Here is an 11,644-nt window from a genome sequence, read left to right as displayed (position 1 = left end):
AAAAAAAAAAACCACATAAAATATTGCCATTGATTTAAAAATCTACAATATTTAGTACAAGTTTTGACCTATGGAGGGCACCATGTTTTATGGACGCTTTGGGTGATGACGTGGATTGTCATTTGACGAATACTACCAGGTTACTGCAATTCCTTCTTCGCGACGAGACATCCAACACATCCGCAAATCGGTTAAAAGCGGCGAGTACTTAATATTTGTGTTTTTATTGAGTATTTTATTACTTTTTCATTGCCTCAAAATACTTTTTGCTTGTGTTTCCCTCTCGTACTTTTAAGCATAGTTTTTCTTGTCGTAGCTTTAAAGCAGATTTTTCATCTGTTGACCACATTAGTCACGTAGTGTATTTAAACCACCCTTATTTGATATTACTACATTTAAAAGTATTTTTTTTAGGTCATCTTCAGTATGTTCTGTCTGTATGCATCTGAACAAAACAAGCTGAAAGTGCACTGTAGTACTTTGGGTGTCAAATTCGCCTCTTGTAGAAGGGTTTCTCCGGTGTAGCACATTTTGGCGGATCATCGTTTTGTCCTTCTTTCGTCTCATCTCATCTTTCCTGTTCATTTTGCTTTTGCTGCTCGTTGTGTGAAATATCGACAGTGCTATCATGCTCATTAATGTTCCTCTCGGGTTCAAATTGAAAGGGTTGAACAGATGACCTGTTTATGTCGCTCGAGTCCTACTTTGGAGGTCCGGCAGCGTAAACATGTGACGTCACCGCCCTGCGACGTCAACAACAATGGCGACCTACTAATTAAACTAATTTTATAAATTGTATAAAAACAAAAACATTAAGAGGGGTTTCAATATCAGATTATTTTAAATCATAACAACATTTATCTTTTAAGAACTAAAAGACTCTCTATCCTCAGATCCCTTTTAAGGGTTTATTCCAACATCCATGGAAATTCGGGTTAAGTCGCAAGCATAGGAACGGAACTCGTTCGTAACCCGGGGACTACCTGTATTATGTCATTTCACATGTTATTTTCACACTAAACTGCAAAAGGGCGCCCAAGGCCTGACGATAATTCTGACATAAGCGACATAGAAGAGGGAGCGCCGCACCTTTTACCTCTGGAGATGGCGGAGGTTTTTAAAAATGACGCCGAGTATGAAGATTTCATTGGATTAAGTGATTTGCTGTGACACTGATGGTTTGATGAACTTGTTAGCATGTTCTTTATTCTATAGTTATCTGAATAACTCGTTATAGTTACATTTCGTTAACATACTGGGTATGTTCTCAGTTCATTGTTTATACGCCATGTAACGTTGCCATACCGTACACTTATTCAGCCTGTTGTTCTCTATTTTATTTTTATTTAAAATTGCCTTTCAAGATGACGTCTGTTTTTGGTGTTGGATTTTATCAATATATGTTTTTTCCTCTTAGTTGCACATTTTTGGCTGGTGCAAATTATACTCAAGTGCAACTTATAGTCCAAAAATGCGGTAATTTAAATTCATTTAAATTCTATCATCTTCAATGACACTGAAAGAGTTAATAAAGGCAATTATCTATTAAAAAACATATTTCTTTTTCTTTTGTGCCTTAAGCGGCTATGAAGATGTACAAATGTTACATTTTTTATCTTCTCAAAACAGTATTGATCAAATGCAACACTCAGATGTTAATACGAAGGTCTCAATGATTTCCAGACTTTTTTTTCCCTACTTAACCTTAAGTCAAAGCCTTGAAATGAATCAAAAAATGTTGAACTAAAAGGCCCTTTGTTGTTCTTTCATATTTTTTCCCTCCTTGATGAATAAACCAACATGTTCCAGGCATTCACATGCAGAGAAAAGCTCAAGAATTAATTAGCATTTTAAACAAATGTCTCTGTATGCCTCGGCTAATAGTTTTCATTCCTTAATTGAACAAACAAACCTTCATCAATTATTAATTCCACTTCCTCGTTATTTTCAATTGCTCTTGATTAAAAAAACATTAAGGGGAAATATTTTTTTGTTTTGCTTTATTCTTTCCTTCATTCAGTCTCATTCTTAGCCGAGGTGGAGCCAAATGGACCAAGTCCATCAAATAAACAGGAAATCACTCACTGGAAACAGATTTTCTCATCATCTCCTCCTCCACCTCTTAAAATCTTGTTACAAAAAGCTCTCCTCACAATATGGAATACAACATCCTTTCACCTGAAACTCAGTTCAGACATCCATCAAAGATGATTGGCATTTTTACATACAAGATTATTAACATTTAAGGTATATTTCCACCAACTGGTGAACAACAGATGAGCTCAGTTTGCCTCAATTTGATTTCAAATTACAGTGGGACGGGGATCGCTTTATGAGCAACATAAATAGTAAGAAATGATACAGCTATGACGGTGTAACAGTGAATAGAGCAAAACAAAGGAAAAATCCTGGTTTCTAGGAAACATCCTTCACACTTTTGGTTTCGCGAGAGCAAAATAACAAACAGAATATCGTTCCCGTTTTAGCTTCCAATAAACAGATGCTCCATTCAAGAGAATCACTCGGGTATAAAAATAACGAGAGTGACCGAGCTTTCATCTTGACCTTCTGTCCTTACTCATCAGCCCGTGTCTGAATATTTGAAGTTCCCATGACCCAGCGCATTTAAAGTCCTTGGTCAGTTTTATTCCGCTTTGGCCCCTTTGGAAAAATTATGATAATGTTTATTGACTCCACATGCATTTTTGCACAGGGGAAAGTCCCTGAGTAGCACAGGTGGGATGTTGAACAAAATGCTTACTCGAAATTAGGACTGCAGCTATCGTTTTTTTTTTTTTTTAAGTAGCCGATTAATCGATGAACTAGTTAGTTTGAATAATCGAGTAATCGGATAAGGAACATAAAAAATTAAAATACCTGAGCTGAGCCTCAAACAGTATAACAATAAAATAAATAAATGAGGATCTAAGTACAACAAAAAACCAATTGGCTAACTTACATAACAAAAGTCCACTAGCTTAAATGCTATAAAATGCTAACTTTTTTTTGCAATGCTCTTAACAAATTGTTAAAATATTCTATATTCCCACAAAAAATGGCTAAATTTACTTATAAACTAAATTACGGATGCATTACAAAAAACATTAGCTCAAACAAAAACTTAGCTTTTGTTTGTCTTAACAGGGAGCAGCTGGATTTAGCCATGTGAAATGAGTTATGTCATATTCACTGTTCCCACTAGAGGGTAGTGTATCCACTCAAATCAATAAAACTGAATGCAAACACTTTCAAAACAAACCATTACTACGCCAATTTATTTTGTCAGAAAGTATGAACCACCAGCATACAGAATCACACGAGAACAAAGCATGTGTTTACCTGAAACTATAAATCAAAAATTTAGAAGTTTTAATGTGTTAGCATACACTTTGCTGTGTGAGCTCTGTATTTTTTCATTGACTTTTGTGGCTTTTAAAAAATAGCTTATCTTTGTCAACATAATTAACCATTACGTTTTGTTTTTATCTTTTACTTAAAAACATTGTTGAGTTCTTTTTGTACTTGAGCAATCGGCAAATAAAATGATACAACTTAACACTTAACAGCAGTCAATTTATGTCGAGTGACTGTTAATGTGAATGTTAAGAATGTTATAATGCTGCACGCTAGTGTTACAGACTTCAAGAGTGAATCTATATTGCACAGTTTTATTGTAATGCGCACGGTAAGAGGCTAGAGAACCTGGAGAAGACCCATGCATGCACAAGGAGAACTTGCAAACTCTTCACAGAATAGTTAGTTACCAAGATTTGCACCCGGAGCTTTCTGAAAAATGAGGTAGCTGACCACTCGCATGTTGTAAATCGCATAAATTCCTTTTAATATTTCCAACATCCTGGAACAGATTGTGTTTTACCCAAGAGGCTTAGGTGTAAATGATATGTTTATATTCATTTCAGGATTTAAGCCAACCTGTCAAATGAAAAGTCATATTAACACTCCTAATAGCCAGTCTAAAGCCCATTATTGCAAGAGCAAAAATAGTACAGTGTGTACCATATTGAGGATCTCAAATAACTGAGCCGATTGGCTTAGAAAACACATTAAATTATAATCAAATGATACCAAATTTAAAATGGCAAATAGTCAGACAGTGGCTTCTCACCTTTGAAAAAAAATCCTGAAATTTCAGACAGGCACCTGCTCCCATAGGTTAATACCTGCATGCATATAATGAAAAGTGATTTGCACAGCCTCTGGCAATTTGATTCTACTGATGCTAACAAGCTGCTGTTGCAATTTTAGAAGTAGAGTCTAACACCATATAGAGCAGAGGTCGGGAACCTATGGCTCGCGAGCCAGATCTGGCTATTTTGACGGCTGCACCTGGCTCGCAGACAAATCTTTAATTTTTTTTTTTTTTAAAGTTTCGTTACACTCCTTTGCGCATTGCGGGAAACTGCGACGGTCACCAGTCATACACTGGTGTTGTGCAGTAATGAGCAGATGTGACTTTTGCGGCGTACTTTTTTAATGCTCCGACAACACTCTCGCACTTCGCACTAAATATCATCAAATAGCAACCTAGATGTGCTACGTTAGACCCCCTCCCAAGTCCCATGCCATTGGCTGCGTGAGCCCAGGGTGATCATGGGACACGTAGTCCATATATGGTAAATGGTGTTATACTTATATAGCGCTTTTCCAACTTTCAAGGCACTCAAAGCGCTTTACACTATCTCGCCATCCACCTACTGGTGACGCAGCACCAGGAGCAACGTGGGGTTCAGTGTCTTGCTCAAGGACACTTAGACGAGTTCATCAGGGCGGAGAATTGAACCAACAACCTCTGGGTTGGGGGACAACTACTCTACCACAGAGTCACGCCACCCCACATATAATACAACTGCCGATTAGAAAGCCGGTTCGCAGTAATTTTAGTGGGAAAGTGGCAATGTCATTATGTCTATCTATCTATTTTTTATCTATAAATCACATAGGCAACGCAGATGAGGCGGAGACACTGATCAAGTGGGGTTGCCATGTTTTGCTGTCGAAAATAGCGGCCGATGTGTGCATGTACGTGAGATCAGGAAGTAAACTTTCCTTGTTTTTTGTTTCATTTTCCACGTTGTCATCTAATTTTAGAAACCCTTTTGAGAAGATGGCAAAAAGACTAGCAGTATCGCACTTTTCAGCAGGACATAAGGACATAAATGCGGCATTGTTTTTTCGCTCACTTTGGATGAGTCAACAAACGTAAACTATTTATTGCAGTTCAGCATGATTGCAAGGTTTTGACTATGAAAGGTACAACCAGAGGGAAGGATTTATTCAAGTCCTTCAATGAGTTCAGTAAAGAAAAAAAAAAAATCTATCGATGGATAAACTTGTTTCGGTGTGCACTAATGGTGCTCCGTGCATAAGTTTCTTAATGCCTGCATGAAGCTCAATTCCACCAATTATCAACCAGACTACAAAACCATCAGCAAAAACATGCACCACCAGAAGTCGCATTAATGGTAAGAAATACTCATCATTGATTAGCAAGAGCATAACTATGTTTTTAAAAAGAATTCAGACACTTATTGTACTTTAAAAGTGTTGAAACTACACAAAATGCACACATTACCGTATTTTTCGGACTATAAGTCGCATCAGCCCAAAAATGCGCAATAAAAAGGAAAAAAAACATTAAAGTATAAGTCGGAGTATAAGCTGCATTTTGGAGGGAAATTTACTTGATAAAATCCAACACATAGAACAGATATGTCATCTTGAAAGGCAATTTGAAATAAAAATACAATAGAGAACAACATGCTGAATAAGTGTACAGTGTGATAATGTTACAAGATGCATGAACAACAAAATACGAACGTGGCCGGTATATTAACGTAACATGGCTATTAAGAGTTATTCAGATAACTATAGCATAAAGAACACGCTAAGAAGTTTACAAAACCATCAATGTCACTACAAAACACCAAAACAACATGTGAAATGATATAATACTGTCTTAATAATTTCACATATAAGTCGCTCCGGAGTATAAAATGCACCCCCAGCCAAACTACAGTATGAAAAAAAACTGCAACTTATAGCATACCTATCAAGTTGTACGGTTTCGGCGTAATTTGTACGAGTGAGCAACGAGACAATGTGCGTCACTATGCGTTACAATGTTGGTTGAATGATGTGAGGAAAGTAAGAGACATGGAGAGAGAAGAGTGTTTGTTGTGACGCTGTAGCAAACGCGATGCTAGGCTAGGTGGCTCCAATATTTCCTGACTGTAGCCGACAGCCTACAATCTACGCCTAGATATCACATGCGAAATGACAGACTCGACGGTGTTAGTAAACAGCCCCCATTTTAAAGCAGTAGACTTCTCAGAAAGGCTCTGTTGTAGTGAACCTTCCTAGCGAACCTAAGTAACTTTTTTTTCTAAAATACTCCTAAATCGGCAAAATCTTGACTTGAATCTATCTTTAAATGATGAAACAGTTTTAAAACGTTCACATGTCGAAAGTAGACAGAAGGGAACTAATGCAAAAACCGGAGCATTTTTAACAACTTTAACAGTTGATTCACAACATTAAATGACTTCCAGACATAGCAAGATTACTATATTTTTTGTTTTTTGTTTAAAAATGAAAAAAAAAAAAAAAAAGGAAATTAACCAAGTAACTAACTACTCTTACATTCAGGTAACTGAATTACTAACTCAATTACTTTTTGGGAGAAGTAACTTGTAACTGTAATTAATTACTTTTTAAAAGTAAGATTAACAACACTGGTCCTAAAGATGAAGTCTGCAGAACGAAAAGGACAAAAGCGGAGATTTTATTCTGCCAATACGTATGTTGCCGAACACAATTTGCCCGCAACTATTGCTGATCACTTCTCAGAATTAGCAAAAGAAATGTTTCCTGACTCAAAGATTGCATCGGTAAGTTAATTTAATCAATTGACCATTTTAATTTATAATTGGACACACTAACAAACTACTTTCAAGTCAAACTGAATTGCGAGCTGAAGTGCCATGAAGTGCAGCCATCAAAAGACATGATAGAAATTGCCAAAAGTGCTACATACAATTATAACAAAAGTCAGTCAAATTTTAGTAGTCATGATGTAGCTGAAGATATTGTTATTTGATTCCACCAGATTATATGTTACAATAATACCAATAAATTCATATTATTTTAAAAATTGAGTTTTATTTTTGTTTCCTATTGCATGCTAGATACGTTGTAAGATTAGTCACCAGTTTGTAAGGGCATACGTCACTATTTGTAAGATTGCCAACGGCCTCGGGTTGACAGGTATGCTTATAGTCCAAAAAATACGGTACTTGTATTTTTAGATTTAAACATATTGTATGGCTCTCAAGGATTACATTTAAAAATATGTGGTGTTCATGGCTCTCTCGGCCAAAAAGGTTCCCGACCCCTGATATAGAGTATGATGCTGAAGGAGTAGTGCATTAACCCTTTATAGGGCACTTCATTCATTCGCAGGTATTGACGGCGCTAGATGTCCAATCAGTTTTGACTGGGAGGATGGCAGCGATCGCTACCAAACATCCCTGTCAAAATGGATTGGAGGTTTAGTGCAGTCAATGGCACTGGAAGATGAGCATTCAAAGCCAGTTCGATGAAATTAAAATTAATAATAATTAGTGCTACAACGATTAATCGATTAACTCGAGTATTCGATTAGAAACAAAAGATATGGATTAAATTTTGCTGCTTCAAGTATTCGTTTAAAGTGGCGTTGTAATGGTTTTGAAAGTGTTTGCATTTAGTTCTATTGATTTGGATGTATACACGGTCCTTTAGTCTGCTTCATTTCGCAAGGCGGAATCCAGCTGCTCCCTGTTAAGACCAACATAAGCTTAGTTTTAGTGTGAGCTAAATTATTATTTATTTTTATGCATTCTTAGTTTATAGATATATTTAGCCGTTCTTTTGTGGGAATATGTGTCTGAACCATTTATTAAGAGCATTGAAGGAAAAAAAACGTTAGCATTTTATAGCATTTAAGCTAGCGGACTTTGATTATGTAATTTAGCCAATTGTTCTTTTGTTGTTTATAGATCCTCATTTATTTATTTTTCATCCTGTTTGAGGATGAGCTCAGGTATTTTAATTTTTGATGTTCCTTATCCGATTACGCGATTATTCGGACTAACTAGTTCATCGATTAATCAACTACTAAAATAATCGATAACTGGAGCCCTAATAATAATATTTTATCAATACGTTAGCAAACATGAATCTTGTGGGATATACTAAACTATAAACTCTCTATAAACTTATACTGAACCGAACTGAATATGACCATAAATGTGATGTTCGCATATGTAGATGCCAGGTCTTTAAAAAATTTTAAAAATTAAAATACTCATTATTATTAAAAATATTTACTTCCCTATGAAAGGTCATGGTCACTTCAACTTGTAATGTTAAATTCTTCGTTTTTCAAAAGCAAACCATATTCGATAACAATTGTTTTTCAGCCAAATAACAAAAATCAAATGAGTTAAAACATTTCTAATGCTAAATTGCATGCACCTTGTACACAGTGAACCCTATCTAATTAATCGACTGTGTTTGACATTTTAACTACTAATTTAGATAATACATGATCTCTATAGGATTTCATGCTTTGTGCATTTTATTTAATTAAAAGAATGGTTTGTTTCAAGGCGTTGTAGAATTGCTTTCCCCAACCTAGAAGTCACTCACCTGGGAGTATTGTTAAACAAGAATTCAATCCCACGAGTGACAAACAACACGTGCGAGACACACCCTCGCAATATGTATTTCACAAAGACAGAGCAGAAGAAATGTGTGGGGAAAGTGGTTACCTCGGTGAGGATGTCAGCGGGTCTCGTGGCGTTTTTTGCTTTCTGGAGCAATTGATGATAACGGAGATGAAGATCATGCCGAAAGAAGGAATGCACTTTTCTTCACAGCCGGTCCACGTAAACAGTAAAGAAATGACGCTGTCCGCTTCTCGGATCGGTAGGCAGGTGCAGAAGAGGAAAGGAGTGGAATGCTTTCACTGCTCTAACTGAAGCGAGCATGTACACGGACACCCGTGGAACAAGAGAGCGAGAGAGAGGGAGAGAGATGGCAGAATGGAGGGAGGTGCTATGAGCTGAGTACAGTCAGGTGATCAGGTCAAGGTGCTCTCCACACAATTGGGTGGTGCCAAGACGATCAGACTTATAATGCTGAGATAAATGATCTACCATAATCAGTGACGTGCGGTCAGGGGAGGCAGGTGAGGCAGAGCCTCACCTGTCATCATGACAAAAAAATAATAATAGCATCAAATTTATATTAATATTTGTCCATTGCTCTTTATTTATGACTCATTTCAAACATTTTTTATAGTCAAAATCGCTGAATTTGCCTATTTCCTGTTCAAATAAAGAAATGAAACGAGAGGTGCGGCAGCAATGAGTAAAGCCTCACCTCTGATTGCGCAATCCTTAACAAACTGGGTTGATACATGGAATTGGAGCGTGCTGGTTGCCGTACATCTGCATGTCGCCATTATAATGTTTCCAGATACTTTATTTGACCTGATTTTCCTCAGTCTGGCTAATGTCTTTAACCCTTAAAGTTTAATGTTTGTTAGCGACATATTTAGTTTTGCTGATGGGAAATAAAACCGCAGTGAAAAGACACAGGCTGCGGCAGATAGTACTCTGCCGCACTGCAAGGGGGCGTACGTGAAACTGGACTTTCCGTTAAAAGTGGACGCGGTTAACACAACGCCGGTGTTGTCCGGAGCTAAAAGGTTTGCTTCAAACTACGGGACCGAGGATAACTCGCGCTTTTCAAACGGACTGGTACACCCGAAAAGACTGTCTATGTGGCTGTCCTTCGAAAAATCGCCTTTGCTGCTTTCCCTGCCTTTTCTTCTCAACTTGTGCCAATGTCTGGACTAACACGAGATATTGTGACATTAAAAAACTACCACGAAGCTTCAGCAAACATGAGAGCTCGACCACTCACATTCAAAGCCTGTTTGCTTTAAAAACTTTTGGAAGCTCAAGGATCGATTTGGCTTTGACGAACAGCGGAAGCTCAACGGTAGCATCCTCAAAAGCTAAGGTAAAGAAATAGAGTTTGAAAGACCTCATTTATGCAACCTGCATCCTAGCTAAACAGGAGTTAACATTTGGTGGTAACGATGAGCGTGTAGCTCTTCTAAAAGTGGCATATATGTAGAACGATTACATGGTTTTGCTGAGAAAGATGAAAGGTTAGCTAGACATTTGGACACATCCACTGTGTTTTCTGGCTTGTCAAATAGAACACAGAACGATCTAATTGAAGCAATCCTCTCCATTGAGGCGGAGAGATTTTTTTTTTTTTTTTTTTAAAGTAAAGGAAAATAAGGAGGACTTTTACTAAAAGGGCGTAGGTTTGCATAGGGACGGTAGGGACATATCACTACCAACTTTTCAGCATGCTAAAATTGTCCCCACCAACTTTTAAGCAACCTTACCTTTTTTGCATGATATAATGTTCAGTTATATAGAGAATTTAGATCTTTCAATAGTTCCGTATGTTGTAAGGATAGAATTGACCCTACCATTATTAAGTGAATTATTTTCACTATGTTTATGTTTGCTAATAAAAACCAGACATTTATTCAGGAAGTTTTCAAAATGTTTCTTTAGTATTTTTTGAAAACAAAGGTTTGAATTGAACAGTGTATCATCTAAACCAATGCACGTAAAAGTTATTATCAGTAGATAAGGATTTATTTTGCATTGATCATTTTGCCAATTAATTAATTAGGTTCATATACATTAGAAATGTGGCCCTTTGCCCCCTTGGTCCAATTAATGTCCCGTCCCCAGCAAAAAGTGTACCTACATGCAGGTTATGCTGTTATATCGTCCCTACGAATGTTGAGACAAAACCTATGCCCTTCCAAAGTAACGCCGATTTTTGTGGTGAAGGACAGGCGCAAGACCACAAACAGTTTTCATTTCAATCTTATTAAAAAAAATTTTTTAAAAAAGAGCTTGGACCAAGAAAAATACAATAGAATATTTAAAAACTAAATTTTGGCCTTAAATAAAATATTATTTTTCTTTTCACACTTTTTGTTTAGCAATCTGTAATAAATTGATTAAAGTTTCAGAATTAAAAGTTTTAAAAACAACTGAATATTTCACTAAAGGTCAGAATTGAATTCTGTGGTTTTGTACACCACTCTTTACTCTCATTTATGTTGCATTAATTATAGAATGGTGACGGCCAACACATTGAGGGTGTAGAGCAAATGCATGTTATTTTCTTACTTTTACGTATCGATAATATGTACCGTGTGTGCCTGTTTTGTGAAGAATGCTGATGAGATATGAAATAACCAGTAGCCAATTGAATAAGCTACCCTTTTTGGTTTATATATTTGGAAATCTGACACTAAAGGAGTCAGTGCCTCACCAACCATGAACCTCACCGCACGTCACTGCTACCATTGCTTGTTCTCGTTAGGCTGTTGGGTGAGTCGGACCCTCATTAAAGATGAAAATGGGTGACGTATGGCATACAGGCAGGAATGGTAGCCAACTAATCACAGGGCCTGTACAGTGGGGCAAATAAGTATTTAGTCAACCACTAATTGTGCAAGTTCTCCCACTTGGAAATATTA

General features: G+C 36.9%; 1 protein-coding gene across 1 annotated transcript in view; it reads right to left on the bottom strand.

Annotated features, from left to right (window-relative positions):
- Positions 1-9,153, bottom strand: part of LOC130922737 (heparan sulfate glucosamine 3-O-sulfotransferase 1-like) — an 87,769-nt gene extending 78,616 nt beyond the window's left edge. The window contains exon 1 of the mRNA XM_057847705.1: positions 8,832-9,153. The gene's annotated coding sequence lies outside the window, so the exon portion shown is untranslated. The remainder of the gene's footprint in view (positions 1-8,831) is intronic.
- Between the last annotated feature and the right edge of the window lie 2,491 nt (positions 9,154-11,644).

The sequence above is a fragment of the Corythoichthys intestinalis genome, chromosome 10 (genome assembly GCF_030265065.1).
Source record: "Corythoichthys intestinalis isolate RoL2023-P3 chromosome 10, ASM3026506v1, whole genome shotgun sequence".
Classification (NCBI taxonomy): Eukaryota; Metazoa; Chordata; class Actinopteri; order Syngnathiformes; family Syngnathidae; genus Corythoichthys; species Corythoichthys intestinalis.
The sequence above is the reverse complement of the archived record's forward strand: the minus strand, read 5'-3'. Positions and strand labels throughout refer to the sequence as shown.